Source organism: Panthera onca, chromosome A2, assembly GCF_046562875.1.
Source record: "Panthera onca isolate mPanOnc1 chromosome A2, mPanOnc1 haplotype 2, whole genome shotgun sequence".
NCBI lineage: Eukaryota > Metazoa > Chordata > Mammalia > Carnivora > Felidae > Panthera > Panthera onca.
The window spans coordinates 38,888,385-38,916,021 of record NC_138340.1 but is presented as its reverse complement, the minus strand read 5'-3'; the positions used below and the strand labels follow the sequence as shown (position 1 = coordinate 38,916,021).

The window sequence follows — 27,637 nt, the reverse complement described above, 5'->3', positions numbered from 1 at the left end:
CTGGTGTGTGTTAAACCGGGACCATTAGAGTCAGTGTTACTATTAAACAATGGCTTTAATTAAAAAAAATGTTTTTTTGAGTTTCTCATAACAAAGTTATACTTGGTAATGGTTTATTTAAAGAGAAGTAATACTTGTAACAGAGCATCTTTTTCTAGGTTCCTGAAATCTTGTGGGAAAACATTGACACTGCCTTCTTTGTTGCAAAGGGGTTTCTAAAGCCGTTCTCCCTCAAAGGCATTCCTTCCTGGGCAGAGTTGAGCAGGTGTCTTACTACTCTACAACAGTACCAAGGTGACATGAGAGAAAACAAAGGAATAATTAGCTGCGGTTTATAGGACATAAAGAAAGAGTGATTGAAGGCTATAAAAGAAGGAAATCAGATCGAAGGCCGCTATGATGTTATTTTTTAAAAACACATTGACGAAATGATCTCTTGAAAGCAGACTCCCACCCTGGATTGCGCCGACCGTCGTCTGCCATTTTCCTGTCTGCTGTCCTGTCCGTCCATGTTGGCTCTTATCAGCAGTACCAACTGCTCTTTGAGCAGCGGCCTTCTCTGTGGTGAGGCAGGCCAATTGGGTCAATTTTTGTGATCTGGCAGATGTCCACTGGGAGCTCAGATCAGGCCAGGCTCATTTTTATGTGTGTCCAAAGCCAAGATTTCAACTTGGTGAAAGGCTGTGGAATTTATTTCCCAAAGTGCTGCCCAAGCTCTGTTCTTCTTTTCTTCAACTGCCTCCTTGGGCTGAGATGATTGCTTAATACTCTTAATTGTGCTGGATCCCTCTGTGTTTTTGAACACCTGTGCGTAATTCAGATCATGGGTGGTCACAGAGCCTGGCTCACTAAACAGCTTCTCTTTCAGAGTGGGAAAATCCCAAGGAGCCTGACCATGCACCATGTGTTGGGGGGCTGAGAAGAGATTTAAGGAGGATGGAACGTTTCTCTTGAATTTCCATTTTGCCCTGTAAAAGGTCCTCAGTCTCATGTCGGGGAGAGTGTTAGGATGAATACGTCAGAAATGGCATTTAAAAAAAACTCTTATTCATTGCTGGTGGGAAGGCCTAATAGGTACAGCCACTTTGGAAGACAGTTTGATGGTTTCTTATAAAACTAAACATACTCGGGGCACCTGAGTGGCCCAGGCGGTGAAGCGTCCAACTTTGGCTCAGGTCATGATTTCGAGGTTTGCGAGTTTGAGCCCCGTGTTGGGCTCTGTGCTGACAGCTCAGAGCTTGGAGCCTGCTTTGGATTCTATGTCTGTCTCTCCCTCTCTCAGCCCCTCCCCGTTTGCGTGCTCTCTCTCAAAAATAAATAAACATTAAAAAAAATTAAAACTAAACATACTCTTTCCATACTATCTTGCCGTGGCCCTGCTTGGTGTTTACCCAAGGGAGTTGAAAACTTATGTCCACAGAAAGCCCTGCACACAAATGTTTATAGCAGCTTTGTTCACGATTGCCAAAAGTAGGAAGCAACTAAGATATCCTTCAGTATGGGGACAGATAAATAACAACTGTGGTACATCTAGACAATGGAGTATCGTTCAGCACTAAGAAAAAGTGAGCTGTAGGGGCACCTGGTTGACTCTTGATCTTGTGTGTGTGTGACTCTTGATCTTGGGGCCATGAGTTCGAGCCCCACATTGGGCATAGAGATTACTTAAAAGAAGAAGAAGTGAGCTGTCAAATCAGAAAAAAAAAAAAAACCATGGAGAAACCTTAAGGGCATATCACGGGGTGAAAGACATTCTGCAAAAGGCGAAATTGTAGAGACAGGAAAAAGAATAGTGGTTGCCAGGGGTGAGAGAGAGAAGGATAAATAGAGCACAGAGGATTCTTGGGGTGGTGAAATATTGTGTATGACTCTCTAGTGGTGGATACATATCATCATACATTTGTCCAGACCTCCAGAATGTACCACACCAGGAGTCAGCCATGCTGTTGTAATGTAAACTGTGGACTCTGGGTGGTTATGATGTGTCATTGCAGATTCGTCATTTGTAACCAGTGTCCCACTCTGGTGAGGGATGCTGGCAGTTGGAGAGACCGTGCACGTGTGGGGCCAGGAGGGTTATGGGAGCTCTCTGTACCTTCCCCTTGATTTTCCTCTAACCCTTAAACTGCTCTAAAAAAGTAAGTCTTAAAAAAAATTCCTGGGTTGGGGTGCCTGGGTGGATCCATTGGTTGAGTGTCAGACTCTTGATTTTGACTCAGGTGGTGATCTCATGGTTCATGGGTGCGAGCCCCGTGTCAGGCTCTATGCTGACAGTGTGGAGCCTACTTGGGATTCTCTCTCTCCCCCTCCCCCACTGGTGACACTCTTTCTCCCTCTCTCCCCCCACTTCTAAAGATAAATAAACTTAAAAAAATTCCTGCGTTGTAAGTGATCCATAACCCTTCTCCATATCCGTATTCTAAAGTCTCTATCTAGTTGTTTATCTGCTTTACCTGTGCCAAATGAGCATTAGAGTTTCTCGTGAGGACAGTGAAGTAGGCCGGGGCCAGTTTGTTTTTGAGACAGCATTTTAGTGTGGGAACTTGTTGGGCTGCCCTTAACCCTCCAGAGTGGGATCCTGGGAGACCTATAGAGTCCTCATTGATGACCTGATCTGAGCCACCCCTTGTCTGTCAGGAGACTGTGGTTCATAGAGGGGACGTGACTCTTGTCCAGTGAGATAGCCCCTTGGATCAAATCCTGCCTGGCCACCTTCAGTTATCTCCATATCTACGTTTATACACACGTTTATGTATATGTGATTGTGTGTATCTGTGTGTGTGTTTGTGTGTATGTATATTTTAAAAAAACATTACAGATAATACTGCACATATATATATATATATTTTTTTTTTTTTTTTTTTTTTTTTTTTTACAAGGATTTATCCTACTCTGTATCAAGAACATTTTTTCTGTATCAGTCTCTATACGATTGTTAGTAACTATTTGCTTTCAGGTGTACACGCGTATATTTTCTTCCTCTGCAAAGAAACCCTTTGGGAGGATAGCACTATAAGGACCATATTGTCTCTTTGATGTTTGTAATGTACTTGAGATCAAGGCTACAGTAGACGTCTGGAGCTGTAAGGTTATAACATACGTGTGTTATATACCATTGTGTGTATGTACTGATGTGTGTTTGTGTTCGGGAGGGTACATTTTATTGTGAATAAAATAGGATAGGTTGCAGATCTAGAACCGTGTTTCAGGTGAGTGGTTCAGATTTCTACAAACCTTTGAGGTTAGAATGCACCTGTCCCATCACTCCTCCATTAAACCCACTAGTGACATCTGTGTCTTTGCCATGGGGTTCTGACATTCACACTGGGCACATTTTGCTTTGGAGGTTGGAACATGTGTTAGGAATGAGGTGAAGAAATTCTTGGTATGTGCATTAAATAATACATTTTTGAGAATCTAGGACATCCCAGCCAGGTCACATAGAGTGTAAATAGCCCATGAAACAAGTTATTTGTTAAAACAACAACAACAACAACAAAAACCACAAAAAACAAAAAAAACGGTAGAAGTAAGTAAGTCTTTGTTATGAGACCTTTGAAAATTCAAGGAATAAACAGAATGTGGGAGCTGACCGGCTGTTCATTTGTGGGGCCTTGTTACATGTTAAGAACTTGAGGATAATGATGGCAGAGCCTTAAACCAAGTTCGGGGCATTCCCATGCCCGGGGCCCGGTGTGGCTGCCCTTGTCACACACCCGTGAAGCAGGCCCTGCTCAGGGTTGGCTTCTCACACCAAGATTTCCTCCCCTGCAAAACAGGAAGACCCGGCTGGGACAGGCATGGCTGGCTGAGGCCCTCCTATGCCACTCGTGCTCCGCGATCTTGACTTCCTCTGCATTACTGAATCCAGATGGGGCTCAGGTTTTTGTTTTTGTTTTTGTTGCGAGTTTTTATTCACATTCCAGTAAGTTAACATATAGCGTGATAGTAGTTTCAGGGGGCTCAGGTTTTAAAGCACGTTCCTCTCCCTGGGCTGTGAGACCCGCTGAGTGTCAAAGAATGGCCATCTTCTGGAATAAGTGTTTTCTGCGGGCAGTTTGCAACATTCTGTGCGGGAAGCTAATCCTGTTCTTGCTTGCTCGTTCTTTTATTCTTCTACAGCCCTTTCCCCAGGATCTTGCCACTTTGACTGTACCTTCTGTCCCTGTCACCTTCCTTGTCCTTCATTGTCACCTGCCCTTGGCTTCATTCTGCAAGGGGCCTGCTAGGCCTAGAATCTGAAGGCAGCCTCAGAAAAGAGCTTCTACTCTTCCCCCTTTGATCCCAAGCTGTATTTATTAAAGAAGCAGTTTTATCTTGAGGGGCACTGGTTGGTTTCCTGCCTACAGGAATGGCCGGCTAACCAGGCCCATGCCGTGGAGGTGTGGTTGGCCCAAGCTGCACCAAATGCAACAATAAGGGGATGTTCTGCCTCTGCGCTGGGCACTTGTGGCACCCTCATTGATGAGGATGAGCTTCTTTGAGACGGTTCAAGTCCAGTCGACTCTGAAGAAAGTGATGGGACTTTGTAGTAGTACCCTGTTTTCGAGTTGTAACATAACTGGATGATCCTTGGGCCAGGCAGTTTTTGTCCTCTCCACAGACACGCACAGATTCTGTGCCCTTCTGTAGCTCCCACGTGCCAAGCGAATGGTGGAGTCTTTGAGTCTTTGACTTTGGTGGAGTCTTCGTGGCGGCGATGCTGCCCGGTGTTCAGACTGATGGGAGGCACGAAGGAGCACGTGTCTGCAAAGCGCTTAACAGAGCTTCTGGCTTGTCACAAACACTTGGCTTTTGGTGACTTTATCGTTAACAAGAACAAGGCCTGTTGCTGGATTTCTGTGTTTTGGGGACAAGGTCTTGGAAGGGCGAGCCCTGCTTTCTCTTCAGAATGTGTGATGGCGAAGTTGGGAGCCCTCCATCACCTCTCCCCTGCTTTCCTGCTCCGTCCGCCTTCCCCCGTGTGTTTCTCCCCTCGGCCTCTTCCCCTCTTCCCGCTTTGTCCGGCACGTTAACTCTTCCTGACGTGAGGGTGTGCCACAGTTTTGGGGTCACTCCAGATGTCTGCTGGTGGTCTTTTTGGCTGACAGGCCATCTCTGGGGGCCCAGAGAGGTGTGGGCATGTTTTCTGGGGAGGGGTCTGATGAGTCTCTCAGGAGCACCCCTGAGGCCAGACTGGAGGGGGTGCTCTTCCCGACTCCAGAAACTTGAGATTGCTGGGAGCAGGTTGGCACCGGTGTCTGCCCACCACCGCCTTCAAGCATCCGTGGAGGACTTGGTGCTTTTTTCTGCAGAGAAGAGCACTAACTGGCCCCCTCCCGCTCCCCTAGCTGTGCTACTGAAACTCACTTCCAGCGTGTGATCCCCTGTCGGGCTGTGCTCCCTCAGTGTCAGGCTGTGAACACCAGAGCGTTCCTCTCCAGCTCTTCGCCAGATTGCCCATTGAATTGCCTTTTTCCACAACTACCTCAATCGTCCACTACGGGGACAGGAAATGATACTGCAGTTGGGTCAAACGTTAGGCCGCACCAGGGTTTTCTCTAGTCAGGTTGGGGATTTGAATGTGTTTACGGAGTCTGTCTGTATTATTTTTCCCTGGCTGGGCGTCTGGTGTTTAGTTCCTAGGGGAACGAGAATGCTGCTCAGGATGGCTCACCGTTTGCAAGCCAGTTAATTAACTTGTGATCCATGCACGATTTTTGCTGTCTCTGTCTCCCCACCCTGGCAGGGCAGTTGGAGAATGAACGGGCTGTGCACTTAGGTTGAGAAGAGGGACCGCACGCCTGAAAGTGGGAATGACCCTTGGTGATGAGGACCCATGTTAGGTGCGCCGTTCACCATCCAGGTAGCTCCATCTGGGCTGAGTGTATGTGGAATGAATTGCTCAGAGTTTATAACAGCCTCCATTCTGGCTATTGAGAGGCCATGGGTATTCATGTACCTGCATATTTGTCGGTGATTATATATAACGGGTAGAGAATTTAGTTCTTTCAGTGGCCATCATGGAAGGAACACATGGAAGTTCCCCATTTTTTGACCTCACTCATTTGTTCATTTATTGACCCAGCATTACTTCCAGGTCAGGAGCCATTATTTCCTGATGCCCCTCTTTCCCCCCAGCTTCATTTTGGACCTTCTCAGTTAGGTGTTCCAATTCAACAACGTTCAGACATCTGAATGTCATTGTTCACAGGGATCTTTGTCAACCAGCCTATGACATTCATCTAGTTCCACCTTTTGTTTACTAAATATATGGCCGCCCAGAAGCAAATGACTCATCTGTACGCTTAGTTACCATTTCTGTAACAAATACGGCTTTCGGTTACATTTTGACTACCAACACTGTACTAGGTAGTATACCAAGTATAAGCAGCCGCCTTTTCTTTCTAGCCTGAGTACTTAATTAAGACCTGACAGATTGATTTTTCCATTAGGCCAGAAGGCAGGTGTCGTCTTGAGCAATTCTTGATTTGAATTTCCTATTAAGAGTCTGTTTAGCGTTCCCCTCCCCCACCAAATATGTGTATTTGATGAAGACTGTCTTCTACACAGTGAATTGTATGCAATGAATTGGGAGGAACCAAAGTAAAATATTGTAATAATTCCTTTTTAAAAAGGTACTGATATGGAATTGCTTTGATGCCTGCTATAGTCTTGGTGTCTCCAGGGAAAGCTGCCTTTTAAGTAATGTTGAGTGGCAGTCTGAGGTTCATAAAGCTGTCATTTCTCATCTTTTTTTTTTTTTTTTTTTTTTTTTTTTTACCCCTGATGCTCTGTATCTGGGACAGAGTGACAGAGACAATGGTGTCCACAGCCCCTGACCCCTTCGTGGATGATTTGATTTCTTTCCTTCCCTCTTTTCAATGTTCATTCTCCCAAAACGGCACAGAACTAACTTCCCGAAAGGACTGTTTACCCACTTATTAAAATACAAATTTCTACTTACAAATTAAAGCTCTGTAGAAGCCAGTCAACTCTAGCGATAAAGAGTTTCATTAATGCCAAGGACGCCATCTAGGCAAGGGACACCAGTTCAGGGTGTCCCAAATTCTCATACAGTGCAGTCGTGGGTGTCAGACACATTGTGTCTTGATTAAAGTCAGGGATTCTGGAATTCTGCAAACTTGAGTTTAAAAAGCCTTTTTTAAAACTTGAGTGACTTAAAGCCTATTAACCTTTCTAATTTATCTTCATAAGGGTGTGTGTGTGTGTGTGTGTGTGTGTGTGCGTGTGCGTGCGAATAGAAGGACATAATGATAGAACTTCATTTGTTCTGTGGATTAGGTAACATAATCCACACAGAATGTGATGCATGGTCTCTGGCCAGTATAGGAAGCATCTTTATACCTGTTAGCTCTTAAGATTATGATTATTCTATGTGTATTGTTTAAAAGTCACATCAAAGGGCTAAGATGGATAAAAGGTGTGAACTTGGCAAAGATAGCTAAAACCCGGAAGGAAGTGTATCTCACAGACATGGAGGGAATTGGAACCTCAGGTTAATTACCTTGTTGTTGTGTTTTGGGGTTTGTGTTGATTGCACTGGTTTTGTCTCTTGACTTTTGAATAAGCTCCTAAAATATGGTTTTGTGGGGTGTTTTTTATTTGCTTCTGAAATTGGTGCAGGTGCAGATAACAGGAAACGAAACCTTAGGCAGCCCGAGGGAGCCTCATTCAAATTGTGCCAAGCAGGTATAATATACAAGTGTTATCGCCTTACTGATAATCTGGCATGCTGTGGGTATTCCACGTGCCCTGTGGATTACAGAGAGTGAAGTCATACAGCAGTTTGGCCCCAGCCCCTAGCAAGGAGGAGACAGAGGAGAGCCCTCATTCTTAAAGACAGTGTTAAAGCACAGCTTCACTTGTCCAAGTGCACAGGATTACAGTTGTGCTTCTGTCCGTTGGCATTGCACATTACCTTGGAGGCTACGCCTTTGGCGTGCAGTGAAGGTACCTTTGGTGTGTGAATTAGCACCACGTCTCTGGAGTTAAAGAGTCTACCCTGGGTTTGAGACTACGTTGCATATTGCCCCATATTTGGACTGTAGAAAAAGGTGAAAATTAAAGACCTGTGGCTAGAATACTAAGTTTTCCCAATGTTCGATAGCCCGTTGGTTATACCTAAAGAAAGTAGTGTCTTTAAGGCTTAATTTAGTTCTTTGTCCTAGAGGATTTAGGGACAGACCATGGTTGTCTTGCCTGTGTAGTAGGGAAGGTTTCTCTTTTTGTCTTTGGCTGGATCCTTGTTTTTGCAGGTACTGAGCCCTCAGACATGCATGAAATTGGATAAAATTTTCCCAGCATGGCCCCCCATCCTGGAGGAGCCATGGCATAAGCACTTCGTTGTTGTGCCTGGAAGCAGGCCATGTCGTTACGTGCAAGGTGCCCTTCTGTTTCTTGGTTTTGGTAAGGGAGCATCTCAAATAATTTGTTTAACCCCATGGTGCAACCAGAGCCTTTACAGTCTCCCCTAGTCCTCACTTGGCTGACAATTTGTTTTCTCTTGTTTAAGTTGATACTTTCATCCATTCTCTGGATGGACACACACAGACAGACACACACACGCACACACATGCTCCTCCCTGCTTTGTTCACACCTTACCTTGTGTGGCCAGCCTGGCTCCTACATTTTTTTTTTTTTATTAAGTAGGCTCCACGCCCAATGTGAGGCTCAAACTCACAGGCCTGAGATCAAGGATCCCCAAGCCTGTCTCCTTCACTAATTTTCCCAACCTCACTCTGCTCGCATCCTCTATTTTCCAGAAAAAGTCACTTGCTGGAGGCACAATTCTTCTTTTGCCATTGCCTCTCCAGGGAGGGATGGGATGGGGAGCAGGACAATGACTTGGGTGGGAGGCAATTCAAAATAAAAGGAGGAGAAATAAAAGACAAAGGATTGTGTCCAAAAGGTCCAGATCACGTCTCTGGGGCCCGTTAGTCATTCTTGTAACTGTTTGAGGAAAACTGTAGACCCAGCTCCAGCATTAAATAAACCAAATTCTTCCCTTACTGACAGGCATGGTCTCTGAACCAGAAAGAGCCAGATCAAATCCTAGTGTGGTCTCTTCGTTCTGAGTTATCTTGTGTGTGGATTTCTTGGCCTCAGTTTGCGCTTGTGTAAAATGGTCTGGTGATGGTAATATGAACCTGTTAGGGTGGTTTTGAGGAAACTCCTGTAATGCCCAATGTGTGGCATATCTGAACCTTCAATAAAAGGTAGACATTGTTAGCCCCAATTATTCTAATGCCTGGGGGCAGCGAATCCATTGTGCCCAGTCAAGAATTGAGAACACATAGTGCAGTAGATACTGATTCAGACACTTTGGTTAGAATCCCTAGCTTGCCAGTTAAGAGCCACGTGACCTTGGGGTGCCTGGGCGACGCGGTTGAGTGTCCGACTTTGGCTCAGGTTATGATCTCCCCATTTGCGGGTTCGAGCCCCTCGTTGGGTTCTGTGCTGACAGCTCGGAGCCTGGGGCCTGCTTCGGATTCCGTGTGTCTCCCTCTCTTTGCCCCTCCTTTGCTTACGCTCTGTCTCTCTCTGTCAAAAATAAACATTAAAAAAAAAAAAGAGTCCTGTGACCTTGCACAAGTTCTTAAACATTTGTGTGGTTCAGTTTTCTTACCCACCAAATGGTATGATAGTACCTGTCACATAAAGCTGAAGGGAGGATTAGGTAAATTAATGTGTGTAATTCACTTAGAACAAGATAGAGAGTCTAGAACATGGGGAGCCCTCAATAAATCATAGAAGCTACTGTGGTTGTCCTGATGACGCTCATAATGATTATTATTATCCCTTCCCTATCCAGGCAGAAACATCCACCAAGAGGACTCACGTAGAACTCCTTCACGTCCTTCCATTTTTCTTGACAGCTTGGGGGCAGACACCCAAAACTGAGACTTGGTGGGAGAGTCTTGGTGTTAAACCCAAACTTCCATCATCAGGCCTGAACATTTGGCCCTTTTTCCTCTTTGTCTAGGAGACACATGGAAGTAATTTGTAGCATTTGGGTATCAGGCCTTGGCTTGGCCAGTGGAAGATGAAAAACATTTACTTGCTACTTGCCATAACGTATTTGTATTTTCATTGTTTCTTTCTCCATACCCCCAGGAGAAAGAAAAAATGAAACTGAAGTGAAATACATCTTTGTGATTGCCTAAGTTAGCAGGATGGTGGATGGAAGTACGTCCCAAGGCATACACTGGTGCTGGAAGATGATGAGTTGCATGGAATAGAATTTGATGTGCCGTGAATGTGTCTGGAACCACACGTAAGGGGGCAGTTAGCACATGCCAGCTCAACAGTCACTAGAGCACTGAGCACTATTGTTAATGCTTTGTATGCATAATCCGTTCTATCCTTACAACAACCTTGCGAAGAAGTTCGTTTCATCTCCATTTTATAGATGAGAAAACTGAGCTGTGGAGATCAAGACCCTGCCCAGAGTCACATAGCTAGATCTTTCCTATTTTATATGAAATGCTGGGGAGAATCCAAGCAGGTCCTGGTGACAAGGGTCCTCGGCTACCATCTGGTTCATCTGGCCTTTTTTTTTTTTTTTTGGTAACAGCTTTATTGAAATATAGTTCAGGTACATAAATTCGCCCATTTATAGTATACTGAATTGCGAATTTCAGTATATTCACATAGTTGCAGAACCATGAGCTCACAGTCAATTTTAGCACATTTTCATCACCCAGAAATGACATGACTCTTTAACATTAACCCCCTTGCCCATTTCGTCCTAACCTACCTCAGCCCTAGCAACTACTAATATATTTTTTTTTCCAAAGATTTGTCTATTTTGGACATTCTGTATAGAGTTACACAGCATGTGGCCTTTTGTGTATGGCATCTTTCAGCATAATGTTTCTTCAGATTTACCCATGGTGTCGCACGAATCCGTGTGTAGTACGTCTTTATGACCAAGTAGTATTCCGTTGTATAGATGTACGACATTTTGTTATTCATCCACCAGTGAACCCTCTTTTGACTTTCTTGGTTTTAAATATTTATTTATTTATTTTATTCATTGTATTGTATTTTTTAAAAAAAGTATTGATTTGTTTTTGGGAGAGCACAAGCGGGGAAGGGGAAGAGAGAGGGGGACAGAGGATCCAAAGTAGGCTGTGCACTGATAGGCTGACAGAAGCGAGCTGGATGTGGGGCTCGAACCCCTGAACCACAAGATCATGACCTGAGCCGAAGTTGGACACACAACCGACTGAGCCACTCAGGTGCCCCTGTTTTTTAATTTTTTATTTTTAAGTAAACTCTACCCACAATGTGGGGCTTGAGCCATGACCCTGTGATCAAGAGTCACATGCTTCACCAGCTGAGCTAGCCAGGTGCCCCTCACTTTTTGCTTTTGTGATTAAGTTTACTATGAACACTCATATGCAAGTTACTGTGCTGATGTATGTTTTCAATTCTCTTGAGTATATACCTAGGTTTGGGATTGCCGCATGATACGGTACCTTCTTTGTTTAACCCTTTGAGGAACCGCAGAAGCGATTTTCAAACCCCCCCCACACCATTTTACATTCCCACTGGCAGTGTATGAGGGTTCTAATTTCTCCACACCTCCCTACCATTTGGTATAATCTGTCTTTGCTTTTAACTGTCTTGTTTTTAAAATTAGGAAACTGAGCCTTGGTGAGTCTTAATGACTTGCTAGTTATACTTGGTGGCATGGACCCAATTCTTCTTTAGGTATGAAGCTACGAGGATGAAAGACATAGTCTTTATTGCACAAGCTCACCGTCTGGTGGGGAGTTGGACACATAGTCACAATGTACAGTGCGAGTGGCTATATGATGACAGAGTTTAATGAGAGCAGAAACTTATACTCTAAGAAACGGAAGATTATTTAGTGGCTCATATAACGGAAAAATCTTGTGCTGGTTAGCTTCAGGTACAGGTGGATCCAGGTGCTAAAAGAGGGTTAGTCAGAGGGCTGGCTGCCTCTTTTTTTCTCTTGTCCTTGCTCTCTCATTGACTCCTTCATTCTTAGCTCTCTGTCATGTGTTTTTGTGAGAAGACAGTTACTGGCAGAATACCCTTCTACTCTATCATGTAAGCATCTCTAGCAGAACAGGAGTTTTTCTATAGTTTCTCTATAGTTCCAGCAGGAGGCTTACATAAATTACTCATTGGCCCAGTAGGTTAATGTAACAGCCTTTTAACCAGTTAGAACCAGTGTTCTGATTGGTTATCTTTGCTTCATTTCCTTGCCTGGAGGTTAGATTGGGGAGGGATCAGTCCCACTTAGACTATGGGACTGAGAACGGGCAAGGCGTGATTCCCGAAGGGAAAATCAAAGTTATGTTTACAGAAGAGTAAGAAATGAGGTTTGCCAGGTAAAAACAGCACTTGTTCATTTCTACTAACGAGGAAGGTTCTACTCACCCATTATAGAAATCTGTAAACAGTATGGGAATGCATGCGCTGTTTAACTGGAACTTCAGCAGTGGGGTGGCCTTTGGCGCATAGCTGAATGCAGTGAATGAGTTCTCAGTGATACCCTGTCATTGCCTTGGAGACAAAATGGCAGCCATGGTTCCGACTGCCACACCATCCAGAGGAAGAGGGAGGCTGCCTGGTCCAGTTGCTGTCTCTTAAGAGTGAGAAACTGCCTTGTCACCAGCTCCCCAGCATACTTGGTGGGGCTCTGCTGTCTGGCCTGAACTGCCCATTCCCATGACCAGATAGGTATCGTTCCTTGATTGGCTTGGCCTGGGTTTCTCAACCAATCATCATCTCCATTCAGCCCCAGCTTCTGGGGGAGGCAGAGGGGTAGCTTTCCCTGAAGCTCCTGCATCCTGTAGGAGAAGGGTATGAAGGGTACAGAGGGTACGTGTCTGAGTCAAATGAAGGTTCCCTTCGGGAGGAATATGGCAATGGGAGTTAGGGATTCATTTGGCAACACCAAGTTTGCTTTGCCTTAAAGAAACAGAGATTTCCAAGGAGACACTGGGTGGCGGAAGGAGACATTTCGGGCTCAGGGAATAGCACGGGCAAAGCCACTCGTTGCCAACATCGCATATAAAATTGAAGGCATCTCGGTGATCTGTACCTTTTCTTGTATGAATGAACAACTTAGAGAGCAGAAAGTAAGAGGCAGCGCTGGCCATAGAACTTTCTGTTCTCCTTTCCTTCTCCCTCCTCTGAGCAGGTGGGATGACAGTTGAATGTGACTGGTCAGCCTCAGAGCTGTCTGTCTCCCTGTGGTGCGTCTCATAGCGGAGGAAGCCAAGCAGAAGGATTACCTTTATTTTTTATAGCTTCTGGCTCATAATGTTCTAAAAATCGCTTTAAGAACCATGGGAGTGAGGTCTGTACTGCGCTCAGTGTGCAATGATTTGGGGACATGGTAGACTTTTTACTTTCTTAAAATAATTAGATATTTTTTTCAGGGAAAGTTTTTTTTTTTTTTTTTTTTTTTAAATTTTTTTTTCAACGTTTTTTATTTATTTTTGGGACAGAGAGAGACCGAGCATGAACAGGGGAGGGGCAGAGAGAGAGGGAGACACAGAATCGGAAACAGGCTCCAGGCTCCGAGCCATCAGCCCAGAGCCTGACGCGGGGCTCGAACTCACGGACCGCGAGATCGTGACCTGGCTGAAGTCGGACGCTTAACCGACTGCGCCACCCAGGCGCCCCTTTCAGGGAAAGTTTTAAGTTGACCATTTGAGATGTAGAAGATGATATGGAGGCAAGCTAACATTTAGTTATTTCTTTTCCAAACACCTCATACTATTTTTAATTTTTCCTCTCTCATCTATGTAGTTAGCTGGTAATTGCCCAATTATTTGTTCAGAAAGATACTTTTGTGATATGCCCAACTTTGAGAATGCTTTTCTAAATCATTAGTGATAAAATCATAGTGATTTTCTAAAACTGCATAGTGCATCTCCCACCTGTAGAAAAGAGTTACATTGATGTTTTTAGTGTGTTTCAATTTCATTTTTTCCCATTCATATTAACAAACACATGCAGGTGAGATTAAACAGTTTCATTTCCTGCTGGTTTGTATCATTAAATATTCTCTGTAAGCATGAATTTTAAAGGTCACTACAATCTATTCTATTCATAGTATACCATAATTTCCTTAACCATTCTCTTTTTGTTGGATATTTATGTTGTTTCCACCCTTTTGGTACTATAAATAATGGCGCAGTGAACATCCTAGTGTATAAATTGATTTGCATCTCTTATTTCCTTAGGATAAATTCCGTAAGTGGATTTATTGGATCAGAAATTGTCGATCTCTTGGTGTTTTCTTGGCTGGGTCACCAGTTTCTTTTTCCATAAGAGGCTGTGCCAATTTCCACTTCATTGCACCAGGGGCCAACACTGAATCAACTAACCCACTTCCCCTTTTATTATTGACAGTTTTCTAGGTGAAAGATGGTCTAGAATTCTGGTAACATGCTCTTCTTTCTTAACTAATTAACATTATTTTCTGCACCCTCTGGTTTTTGGCTTTTTGTAGCACTTTTGTGATTTACCTTTTTGTACTGCAGACAGTTAAAAAATAGGTTGTGGTGTTAAAATACTGACTTATAAGGGATCTTTTTATGTTATGGATTTACATACTTCCCTGAATTTTTCTTTTCCTTTAAATGTTGTATGTCTGAGACTTAGATTTTTCTACTCAGAACATTTTTTTCCCTCAGTTGCTGTATAACTCCTGCATTTTCTCCTTCCTTCACTTCTTCCTTTTTCTTTTCTTTAAAACAAAAAAAAGTTTCAATGCATGTTAATTTTGTTTCACTGTATGGGGTGAGGCAAGGATTTGGCCTGATGGGTAAAAATGTCAGTACCTTGTGATTCTAGAATTATTTACTGAACAGTACTTACACATTATTGATTTAAAATGCTTTAGTGCGCGTTCGATTTTAATGTACGTTAAGGCTTGTTCCTATGCTGTCTATTGTTTCACACAGAAGCAAAGTTATATACTAGTTATATATTGGGCCGCATCGCTTGGACTCTGGTAGTAGGCATTAGGTCTCACCAACGTAAGGTTCATGGGCTTGGACAAGTCACTGTAGGGCTGTGAGCCATCATTTTCTCCTTTGAAGACGGTGATCATGCAGCCATGTAATGGAGATGCTGTGGGGAGTAAAGTGGTGGCCATTTGTCCTTGTCTGGGATATTCCGGGTTTTTTACCCCTGTTCAAAGATCCTGCGTGGTTTAACATTTGTCTCTTAGATTTTTCATTTAATAACAAAGTATTATTTTAAGTAGGCCTTTACTTTATTAAAAAAAAATTTTTAACGCTTATTTATTTTTGAGAGACAGAAACAGAGCACGAGGAAGAGAGGGAGACACAGAATCCGAAGCAGGCTCCAGCTCCGAGCTGTCAGTACAGAGCCCAACGCGGGGCTCAAGCTCACAAATTGTGAGATCGTTGACCTGAGCCGAAGTCGGTCGTCCAAGTAGACCTTTACATGATATGCTCTTTCTGCCTCTGCAAGGTCTTGCCTTGTAATGTGTGAGATGTGGAGTGTGGAGATGCCAAACAGCAATCGCTTTGTTTTCTCCTCCCCCTTGGCATGCGCACCGTCAGTAGTAGCCCTGTTTCAAGGTACGTGCTCTGGGGTGAGTGGCTAGGAGTCCGTAACTGCCATCTGGTTGGTGGAGGTCAGGGCAAACACGGGAAATTGCAGGTTAGTTTACATGAAACATATGGGAAAAACAGATTCTGGTCAGTCATGCTGCACAGTGTAAGGAAGTGTAGTTGTCCTTGCTGTGGTAGGTTTTATGTTGTTTGGTGTTTTTTCTTTTTGATTTATTAAATGATACAAATCTATATTTCTGATATTTGTTACGGTCTTTAAAAAATATTTTGTAATAAACATTGTCGGCAACAATGAGCTTTAAACAATGAGAACCTCGTGAATGAAATACTGCATTACTTTTTTTCTATTTTGAAGAACATTAACCACGAGCATTATTTCCATAAAATCTTTTTGACATTTATCATCCATGGCGGGGCAGGAGGTGGCGGGGGGGGGGGAGTTGTAGTAAAAACCTTGAACTTAGAAAAATCAGGAGATCCCTTTGCTGAAGTATTGCATCTTTTTCAAAATCAGTACTTACTTCAAAAAGCTTTACCAATACATAGCTGTGGAATGTGCATTTATATTTTACTCTGTGAAACATGACTTTTCATTTAGATCAAAGGACTGCTTTTCCCAATTAATACCACTCATGCTGCAGTCCAGGTTTTCTTTAGCACATACAAATGTGAATTGATAATTGTTAACGTTGTTGCACTACTAACAGAACTCCTCTACAAACAGTACACGATATCAGTTTCACCTCAGTGTCACTGAATGCTTCCAGTAGAAAATCAGTGAAGCTAATTCCAAAGTTTCAATTTTTTTCCTCCTCCAATTCATTGAATCAAAATAAAGCTCTTGGAATTTCATTCTGTTGAAGGTGAAATATCTAATATTGTTATGGATGGTATTATAAATTCTCTGAAAAGTTTAATGTTAAAGATAAATTTGTTTTTACAGTGGTGATACAAATGTAAATTCTGGTGGAGAACTTATTGGGGTTAAAAGCTATTTTTATTAGATAAAGGTACGTGTGGAACAAATACAAACTTGGAGAGGATTGTGGTGAACATATATTTTATAGTTGTGTCCAAATTGAGATTTATGTCACTTGAATAGAAACCATAGGCACCGGGGCACCTGGGTCTCTCAGTCAGTTAAGCGTCTCACTTTGGCTCAGGTCATGGTCTCACGGTTCGTGGGTTCGAGCCACGTGTCCGGCTCTGTGCTGACAGCTTGGAGCCTGGAGCCTGCGTTGGATTCTGTGTCTCCCTCTGTCTCTGCCCCTCCCCCTACTTGTACTCTGTCTCTCTCTCAAAAAAAGTAAATAAGAAAAAAATTTTTTTTTAAAATTTTTTTAAATTAAATTTTTTTTAAAAAAAATTAAAAGAGAAACTGTAGACAACCAACATTTATAGTTTATATATACACCCAGGTAACCAAATTATAAAAATTTTGTGTTGAGGCTAATGTTGGATACAAACAAATACTTAAGCTGTCAGTTGGATTTTAGAATTGCTGGAGACTTTGAAACTGTTTTGTCAGTCAGTTTAAGTGTTCAGTTGTGGTATTACACTTTAGTAAACGGGTGCTCTAACTTTTGGTTGCTTTTTATTTGAAATCATCTTGTTTGAAAATTTTCATAACTCCAAAGAATGACGTGTACACAGACATATTTTTGGAGACTTTTAGCAAATTACGGTTATGGGGAAAAATGATGGCAAATAGAACAACGTTGTAATTTTTATCCCTGCAAAGGCAAGGGGATAACTGAACAAATTAAATGATGATGCTCAAAAAGTGAACAAATGTTAATTTTGAAAGTCTTAAACTATGTTTTACAGTATTTCGCCAGGAGTAGATGGGGCTTTAATTAATTTTAATTTTAATTACTTTAATCTATAATTATTTTAAGTTTTTGTTTTTTTTTTTTGAGAGAGAGAGCAAGCACAGGAGTGATGGAGGGTCAGTGAAGAGGCAGGGAGAGGGAATCCTAAGCAGGCTCCGTGCTGTCAGCTCAGAGCCTGATGCTGGGCTGGATTTCATGAACCATGAGATCATGACCTGAGCTGAAATCAGGAGTTGGATACTTCACTGGCTAAGCCACGCAGGCGCCCCAGGAGATGGAGCTTTTAAATGTTTATTTATTTGTTTCTTTTTTGAGAGAGAGCATGAACAGGGGAGAGGCAGAGAGGGAGACAGAGGGTCCAAAGCAGGCTCTGTGCCTTGATAGCAGTGAACCTGATGTGGAGCTTGAACTCATGAACTGTGAGATCTTAACCTGAGCTAAAGTTAGTGCTCAACCAACTGAGCCACCCAGGTGCCCCTGGAGCTTTTGAGTTAAGTCAAATAATAAGTTTTATACAGAAATGAAATGAAATAGATATGGCTACAATTTTGCAATATCTATATTTGGCCAAACAGTCAAGGAATCATAAGGCAAATTTATTTTAATGAATTTTGTTTGTGAAAAGTATTTATCAAAGAAAGGTACTCAGAATGGAGCTAAAAAGATGAGCTGAGAAGATATTTGGGCTAACATATTTATACATTTCAATACAAAATAATGAAATTAAGAATATTCTCACCTTGGGTCCCTGGGTGACTCATTTGGTTAAGTGTCCATCTTTGGCTCAGGTAATGATCTCATGGTTCATGAGTTTGAGCCCTGCATTGGGTTCTGTGCTGACTTTGTGGAGACTGCTTGGGATTCTCTCCCTCTCCCTCTCTCTACCCCTCCCCATTGCATGTGCGTGCACATTCTTTCTCTCTCTCTCTCTCTCTCTCAAATAAATAAACTTTAAAAAACCAAATATAAGACAAAAACTTGAAAACTACAAAATTAAGAAAAAGAATATCCTCAGTTTGGTGGAATTTGTTACAACTAGTAGGTACAATAGCACCTGTAGAGAGTATATTTTCTAATATTGTGGAGAGATAATTGCCATTTGAAGTTTTCAGGAATTCATATTTAATAGTCATAAGATAGAAGTTTGAAGAATATTACAGGCAGTTTTATGGAAATAATAAAAATATTAAGTCCACCATTTTTCCTAAAATGCTTCTAGAAACTTACTGGTGATGTGATAAAAAAGATAGTTACAGCCAAGAAACTGATTAAAGTACAGGAACATCTACAAGGAAATTATTCTGGTTTAAGTTATTGTTGATGTTAATCAGTTACCAAACAGTAAGGATGAAAAATTAGTTGATAACACTATAAAACCCTTGGCATATATAAGTACTCAGGTGATCGCTGTCATTATAACTGTCATAGATTGTTAAGAATATTCTTATATTTTCATGGATTTTTATGCCTCATTCTTTGCCAGTTTCATGATGTTTTAATAATTTTGGCTTTATAGTATGTTCAGCATTGAATATTTCAGTGTCTTTATTATACTTTAAAATTTTTATTTGCTTTATTTTGTTCTACAATTTTTCTAAACCACCTTTTGAATTTTATGTTAACAAAAGTTTTTTTGAGCATTTTGATTGAAATTCTTAGTAAATAGGTTACCTCAGAAGAATTGATATCTTTTCTGTCCATCCAGGGAAGTAGTTAAATCATCCTTTTAGTCAAGTATTTCTTTTTGTCTCTTATGAAAACTTTGTAGTTATATCTGCGTTTAGAAAAGAAAGACATGTATCACATATCTTGCTGATTATTTTTGGTATGTAGACAGCTCTATATTTTTGTATATTTTACATTTGGTCACCCTGTTGAACTCTCATAGGGCAAATTTTTTTTATTGTTGTATTTCAAAAAAGAAAGAATATTTGACATTCATAGCTATCAGTATCACCTCCTTTTCCCACATATTTTTTTTCCTGCTTTATTACATTAGTTTTGCCTTAAAGAACAATGATAAATAAGAGTAGTGGAATTAATTAGTTCTTTTTTTTTATTTTTTTAAATTTTATTTATTTATTTATTTATTTTTTTGGAATTAATTAGTTCTTTATGTGGCTCTCTTTCAAGCTAGACTTAATTCTTTCCAGGGCAGGACTTTGTCTTATGTCTTTCTGTATCTCCATGGATTATGCAAAGATAGGCATTTAGAAAAGGATGAATACATGTACGATAGAATATAGCTGCCAAAAGGTAGAATAAAATAGAGGTACTAAATGCTGAGCTTTTAAACATGGGATGGTTTGGAGGTAACGTACTTGGTAAGATTAAAAATATGGAAAATTTTGGGGCATTTAATTGAATATTCCATTCTCTGAATTCTTTCTTTCTGAATTATACTAGCAGCCCAGTCATGGATGGTAGAGATCAAAAGGTTTTACTGATTTTGTTTCTGAAGCATTTTCATTCATTGAGTATCATCAGTTTTACGTTTGTAGCAGTGATTTCTCCTCTTTTTTGTGTGTGTATCCCCCCTAACCCTCCAAAAAAACCCACCCAATTTTAATTAATTTTCTAAAGGAAATGGAAAATTCGTTCTATTTATTTAAACAAATAACTAGAGAGAGAATGTTCAGAAATGCGTATATTGGGCATAAACTATACCTTGAGGAACCTGGGAACACCATGCATGAGCCCTGTGGCTATAACCTCTGCCATCTGTCTGTCCAGGCCGTTGCCACATGTCCTACTATGGTGTCTGTTATCCTTCAAAGTTTTTCTTTTGACCAGGGAAATGCCACTCACTAAAGAGGAAAATAATTCTCCATGCCGTACCCTTGTATTTGAGTAATCCCAGAAGAGTTTTGGGGGAAAGATAGTTACATGTTGTGTTCGCAATCAACAAATAAAAATATCCTATAATTTATGTCATTTTGTTTTATAGCACACTTAACTCTTATAAATGTCTTGACATTTTATAGAATGTTTTTGTGGATAGAGCCTGATAGTTTTATGCTGTACCACTTGTTTCCTTTGGAAAAATTTATATTTATTCCTTTGAGAATCGGAGCTATAACATGTGTGCCAAACTCCAGCTCTCCATTTCAGGCCTTGTTCTTGGGATCTCATTCTGAGGTGCGTAAGTATTAGCGAAAACAGGTGTCTCCGTGTTCGTTGGTAGTATTTTGCAAGTGAGCTTGAGTTTTTGTCTCTCTAGTTGTATAATTCGCCTCTTAAGAAAAATACAGCGCTCTGAAGTCTGAGAGGAAACCGGGGGGCAGCGGCTGCTCGTGGCGTCTCTTGAGGAGCCACAAAGAGAGTGTGTTGTGTGTGAAGGAGGCTTGCAAGCTCCGGTTGCATAGCAAGCCTGTTGCTCGTCCTTCAGCTCTATGCTATGGAATGGTGAAGGGCTAGTGAATATGTGCGCCCAAGTGTCCTTCTTTCCCTGGCCCCTGAATGTATGAGCCGTGGTCTGGGACTGGGCATTATAGTCTGAACCCAAACTCCAAAAGGATTAATAAAAGTGCAGTGTTTGTTTCCGTAAGTGGGATACTTACAGGTTTACAGGGCAGAATCTAGTTTCCTCTTCATGGTTTTCTTTTATTTCACAAGCTGAGTCGCCTGAGCACTTTTCGGCACAGGCTTCCATGGTTTTTTGCCTTTTATTCACTGGCTACGAAATTATTTAAAAAACATACTTGGGGTTCTCCGGGTGGCTTAGCCGGTTAAGGGGTCCCACTCTTGATTTTGGCTCAGGTCGCGATCTCCCAGTTGGTGAGATCGCGCCACACTGTTGGCGTGGAGCCTGCTTGGGGTCCTCTCTCTCCCATTCTGTCTGCCCCTCCCCTGCTTGTGTTCTTTCTCTCTCTCTCAGAATAAATAAATAAACTTAAAAAAAAAATTCAAAAAACATACTTAATGGAGGTGCCTAGGTGGCTCAGTTAGTCAAGCATCCGACTCTTGAGCTCCACTCAGGTTATGGTCTCATGATTCCTGAGTTGGAGCCTTGCGTCAGGCTCTGTGGTATATAGCCCAGAACCTGCTTGGAATTCTCTCCCCTTCTCTCTCTACCCCTACCCTACTGGTGCTCTCTGTCTCTCTCTCTTGCCCTCTCTCTGTTTCAAAATGAATTAATAAACTTAGATAAATAAATAAAAACCATAATGGTCACCTGAAAGGAACTTGTGTGTCTTGTATTGTTCTAATTGTTTTATAAATACTGGCTTACGTAATTCATTTCCTTTACGATGATTCAGTGAGGTGAGTTCTCTTATTCTTAACGGATGTGGAAACTGAGGCACAGAGAGGTCCAGTAATTTATTAGCACGAGGTCAAATAGCTAGTAAGTGGAGTGGACAGGGTTCAAACCCCCGGCAATCTTGTTCAAGGGTTTGTGCCCTTAACCAGCTCGTTGGGTGATTTAATCATTTGACTTCTTTGGGGCAGGTGTAGGGTCGTGGGGAGTTAACGGTGATCCCTCTGTAGTGGGGCTTCTTGACAGGGCTTCCAGCAAGTTCCAGTCCATCATAGAATTCAAAGTTATAGTCAGAGCTGAGAAGGGGTTCCATTCCCAGTGTTATATGTAACCTGTGAAATAAAATATGTTGGATATAGATTATTAAAGTGGATTTGTTTTAGAATTTTAAAAATCAATTTTTAGTTAGTACAGAAGTTAAGATGGGACAAAATACCAGTTGTGGCCAAGGAAGAAACACCAGGTAGGAGAGAAGAATACTTAATTTATCATTCTCTTGGTTCTTACAGCTGTAAGTGGGAGACGTTTAGGCTGTTGCTGAGAGTTGAGGTGAATCATATATAGTCAGTGCATAGATCACATGAAGTTAAGCTTAACCTTGAAAATCAAATGTATTACTACATTGTGGACCCTTAGCAACTCAGAAGTCAAAAATTAACTTCTTTGGTTAATACATCTCTGAGGCAGTATAGCATTGTGGTTACTTTGCCTGGCTTTGAATCCGGCCCTGCCTCTGACTAGCTAGCTGTGACCTTGGGCAAGTTACTGAGACACTCTGCCTTAGTTTCTAAATATGTAAAATGGGTCGATTTACCTCATTAGGTTCTTGTTTTGATTAAGACAATATGAAGAAGACACTTAGTGTTTTTATATAACAGGTACTCATCAAATTACAGTGAGGATTAGTAGTACTTGATTTGTCTTTTTTTTTTGACTTTAGTTTCATTTCTTGTGGAGTCCTAGAGGCCTCGTCTAGTTTGAGGTATGTAGGGAAGAGAGGGAGGAATAAATAGAAGAATTGGAGGAAAGAAAGAGAGGATTGAATTATTATTATATATGATTTATTATAGTCTCTTGCATGATACTGTTTGGGAAAAAATGATTTTATGTCTCAAAATGAAAACTTATAAGGGTGTGTATATGTATTTTCTATTTTTATTTCTTGAGAGAGAGAGAGAGAGAGAGAGAGAGAGAGAGGGAGCACTTGAGTGGGGGAGAAGGGAGAGAGAGAATCTTAAGTAGGCTCCACACCCAACGTGGGGCTTGAACTCACAACCCTGAGATCAGGAGTCACATGCTTTACCGCCTGAGCCAGCCAGGCGCCCCTATTTTTTAGTTTTAAAGTAGAGGTGGGCATCTTGCACTCCTGGCTTATTCATCCTGCACTCACATTAACCTTTAATAGGGTCAAGTTTTTTTGTTTTTGTTTTGAAAACATCCACACTAATGGCGGTGATCAGTGGTTTCAAATAATCTGTGGGGTGCCTGGGTGGCTCAGTCATTTGAGCGTCTAACTTAATTTTGGCTCAGGTCACGGTCTCATGGTTCATGAGGTCAAGCCCCTCATTGGGCCCTGTGCTGACAGCGTGGAGCCTGCTTGGGATTCTCTCTCTCCACCTCTGTCTGCCCCTTCCCCACTCGTGCGCACGTGTCCTTTCTCTCTCTCTCTCTCTCTTTCTCAAAATAAATAAACTTAAAAAAATAATCTGCAAATCACCCACATTTTCACATGCATATTTACACATGGGTGTGCCCTCCCTGCTGGAATTTCCGTCTCTTCGAAACAGAGAATGACGCGATGTTGAGAGGCCCCCACGGAAGAGGATGTGCAGAGTTGCCTCATCTCTCCCTGTTCGCTTTTCCAAGCTGCCCTTTGGCCTCTTATGAAATGGGCTGCTGTTGGCCTGGCCCCTCCCCTAGGATTAGATAAGTCAGTTTGGTTGAAGAGGCCTTTGCTGATTTGAGAAGGAAACCGTAGATCTTCTCTTCCTGCTAACATAGGTGTATACCAGGAGCTCCAGCCTGTGTTGGCTAAGTACTTCGTAAATACTAGAGGTGGTGATGACCACCAAAGAGTTGTAAAGCCCAGTAGCTGACCTGTCTTTCTCTGGGCCTTGCCAGAATGTGCTAGAATGCTTAATATGAGTCGCTGCTGCTAAGCAGCCAACCAGGCATTTGGTGGAAGAAGGTTTTGGGTAATTGTGTCAGAAAAAGCTCTCGTTGAGGACTTCTGGTGTGTCTAGTTCACGTTCATCTCTGCCTGATGCCCCAGGAGTAGCAACTTGCCTTTGGATGTCGCAGAAAGAAGGAGATATGTGTATTGCTTCTTGATTGTGGCTTTGAGCGGCCCTGGCTGGAGAGCTGGACTTTCTTGGAGGCATTCAGAGCCACGTAAAAGGATGCTGACTTGGGTGTACACGAACACTGTGGCCCATGTTGCACATCTGGGCCTCACCCTCGCCCCACCCCAGCCACACACCTGGATAAAGCCTGAAATGTTTGTCTACCCGCCAGGCGCTCCTGTCCTGACACAGAGAGCATGTTCTCTGAGCTGGTTGTTGGCAGCTGTTTCGTTAGGTTATGGGTTGGGAGTTCTCGCAGTGTCACAACGGTAGACGGATTGGGAGTCCTCAAGGTGTCACAACACAGGGGGAAAGGGTAAGATCATAAACTGCCTGGGAGAGGGGGGTGGCCTCATCTGAACTGGCTTAGAAGCCTGTAATTGTTAGTTTATGTAAAACCCAGATATATTAAATTACCCTCAAACCCTTTTGCCTCTGATTAGAGTTTTATTTCCTAACACTGACAGAAAAGAAGAGGCATGTTGGGATTCAGCCCTGAGTGTTTATTTCTAGACTTTGCAACTTGTTTTGTCTTTACAGCAAGCAGTTTCCTTCCTCCCTCCACCCCCCTGTCTGTGTTTCTCTTCCACCCCTCTGCCTGTTCATCTCTCCCTTCTTTCCCTCCCTCCCTTATTTCCTTCCTTTTCTGAGCTCATAATGAAAATGGATACTGAAATTTTCTTTACAGCATGGGGCTCCATTAGTGCCGGGGTGGCCCTCGCAGGATGAATGCCCATTCCTGAATCCTTGCCCAGGTCAAGAGAGGGCTGCAGACAGTCCGCAGCTCCGTGATGCTGCTCTCCATGAGCCCCTTAGAGATGGGCGGAGGAGCTTCTGTCCTCTGGGTGAGCTGGCAGTGGCCGTGGTGCTAGTGACCATTGATGATATGGGAAGGCATCGGGGATGTGCCTCGCTGCCTCGGGGCGTCTCTTCAGCGATATGTAGGCAGCCAGGTAACTTTGATTCTGCTGGCTGGACTGTTTCACCCTTGAGGGCCCCCTGCATCGTCAGAGTGAAGTGTGTGTCCGTGTGTGACTGATGGGTCAAAGGTCCAACTGTCCAACGTCAAAAGTCTCCTTAAAGGGACCTTATGAAGAACCGCGTGGAATTTGTAACTTGATCACAAAATTAGTACCATTAAGGCCCTGAGAATAGCTCTTTGGGTTGGTAGGTCACACGTTTTTAAGCTCAGTTAATGAGCACATCTTTAGTCTTTACAAGATTCACCAGGTGTATTTGGCTAATGTTAACTTTTTTCTTGGCTGCCCAGCCCTCTTGCTAATGAGGCCAAAGTGGGAATTCCTGAGTCTCATGGACCAGTTACCTTCGCGCTCTTTCCTGGCCGCTGACTGTTACCCGAACCAGCTGGCTTGTGGATGTCTGCCCTTGGATGTTGGATTGGGGGAGGGTGTCATGCAAGGTGCTGTGTGGATTTGCACAAATCCATAACTGCTCCTGGGGAAAACCCTTACACGTATTCCCCCCACCAAGGGTCAATTGCATTGTCTCCACTTCTGAAAGACAATAGAGTTGATTAAGGTTAACTGGAAAATGCTGATGTTGGCTGGAAATTTGGACTTTTGCCAGAACATACACACCATTTAAAGCCATTTGGGGAAAAACATGCCATGGTTCATTGGTAGAAGAGCTTAGGGGGAATAAAACAGTGGAAACCAACAAGGAGAGAATGATTACTTTTAAATACACAGCAGTGAACATGGTTGTGGCAGTAGCTTAAAAATATGTTTTCTAGGAACATACTGTTTTCCAGAACCTTAGAATGGACTATATCAAGTGTGGGTTGTAGGTGTTTTAGACTTTTAACTCTTGGTTCCTACGTATTGCCAAAATGATGGGCTCTGTAAGTTAATTTTGTATTATAATTAATTATTAAGAAATTGAATATTAAATAGAAATTTGCCATCCCTGGAAACTTTTTGGGTTTTAAACAAACACTGAGGAACATACAATGTTCTGGAAGATAAATATTTGCATAAAGCAGTTCAGTCCTTCAACATGTGTATTTCTTAAAACAAACAAAAACCCCAGCAATATTTACCGTAACAGTAATTTGCAAAGTAAAATGACAGTAATTTTGAAATCCTGTGTTACCCTGATTCACTGATTTTCAAAAGGATTCACAGTTTGTAATGATAAATCTGCAATAACGAGCTTTTGGAAAAATCATTATTTTGCTCAGATTTGGGGAGTTCTAGCACTGCCTTTGTTGTGAATCAGTATTTTCTAGGAAAAGAAAATCAGGCCCAGAGTAATAGTGACTTGCCCAAGGTCACCCAGCCAGAAAGTAAGTGGCAGTGATTTGGTGAAAACCAGTACTCCTGACCCTCAAGCCAGTGGTATTTCCATGACAGCTTGCTCGTTTTAGTGTGTGTGTGTGTGTGTGTGTGTGTGTGTGTGTGTGTGCATGTTTGAATGTGCATACATATATGTGTGAATAAAAGAACTATTTTGCTTTCTTTTAACAAACTGGTTATAAGCTCAGCGGCTTGTAACTATTTTTCCTCATCCTTCCAAGGAGCAAATTTAGCCTCTTGCTTCAGAGTCCTAACATCTTTTGGTACCTGTGGATATAGAAGTGACAGTCTTTTCCTTACCTCGTAAGCTCTTTAGAGCAAGGTAAGATTACAATCATAAGCTTAAACCGGGTGGGGGGGGGGCTCTTATTATCTTTCTTGTCTACTGCCGTTCCCTTGAAAATAGTTATTACCGGAGTTTCACTTAAACATGTGGTAACTTACAAATGTTGTGGTTTATAAAATACGTAACAATTTGGTTTTGCCTCTTTTTTCTCTCCTCTTTCTTCATGATCGTATTTTGCCTATTTTAATGTGCACACAGCTGACTACATTATTTTTAGAGAGATCACCCCATTTATAAAAATTGAGTGATCTTTAATTTGTGTTGGACTTTTAAGGATTGTCTGGCCTTTTTTCCTCAATGCAGAAGTAAGGAGAGTTTCAGGTTTGGATTTTGTAAATGTGCATTTTTGCTGTTAATGTGCTGCAAAGGGTCTCATTTCCACCCCACCCACCCCCCCCCTTTTTTTTTTATCAAACTGTGTTCACTTGTACTTCACGTATTTTTTCTTCCTGCTTTTTCTTCATTCCTTTTTTAAAAAAATTTATTATTTTGCTGTTCCATTTTTTTCCTTTTGCTTCTTTCCATTTCTGTACTTTTTTTTCTATGTCTTTTAGGAAAATGAAGACTGAAATATATGTAAGTGACCAAAGCTATAGTGGTTAAAAACCGATAAAAGTAATTACACCTTCCTGGGTCTCTCAGTCCATGCATTTGGCCCTTCCATACATTTGGTAATGGAACCCAAGAGTTTGCTTTATCTTCCCAGCTAGACAGATAGCACAGGCTAGGTGTCAGCCTCGAGTCCACTATACTCCCCTTTTCCTGAGGCTACGCCCCAATTAAGTGCTCAGGAAATCCAGATTAAAATCCAGTTGATGAACAGTGGATGCATTAGAAGCCAGGGAAACAGCTGGCCGCATAGATGTAGCTGATATATTTTTGTTGCAGTCACATACAAGAGAAAATAAAAAATAAATAGGTTTACATTTTTTGAAAAGTCCCCTTCGCCA

At 42.1% G+C, this 27,637-nt stretch overlaps 1 protein-coding gene and 1 non-coding gene across 2 annotated transcripts in view; one reads left to right on the top strand and one right to left on the bottom strand.

The window, feature by feature from the left end:
• EIF4E3 (eukaryotic translation initiation factor 4E family member 3) overlaps positions 1-27,637 on the top strand; it is a 224,931-nt gene that overhangs the window by 149,154 nt on the left and 48,140 nt on the right. The window lies entirely within an intron of this gene.
• On the bottom strand, positions 22,933-23,005 carry TRNAR-CCU (transfer RNA arginine (anticodon CCU)). Its single transcript has one exon. It is a non-coding gene; the product is annotated as a tRNA-Arg (tRNA).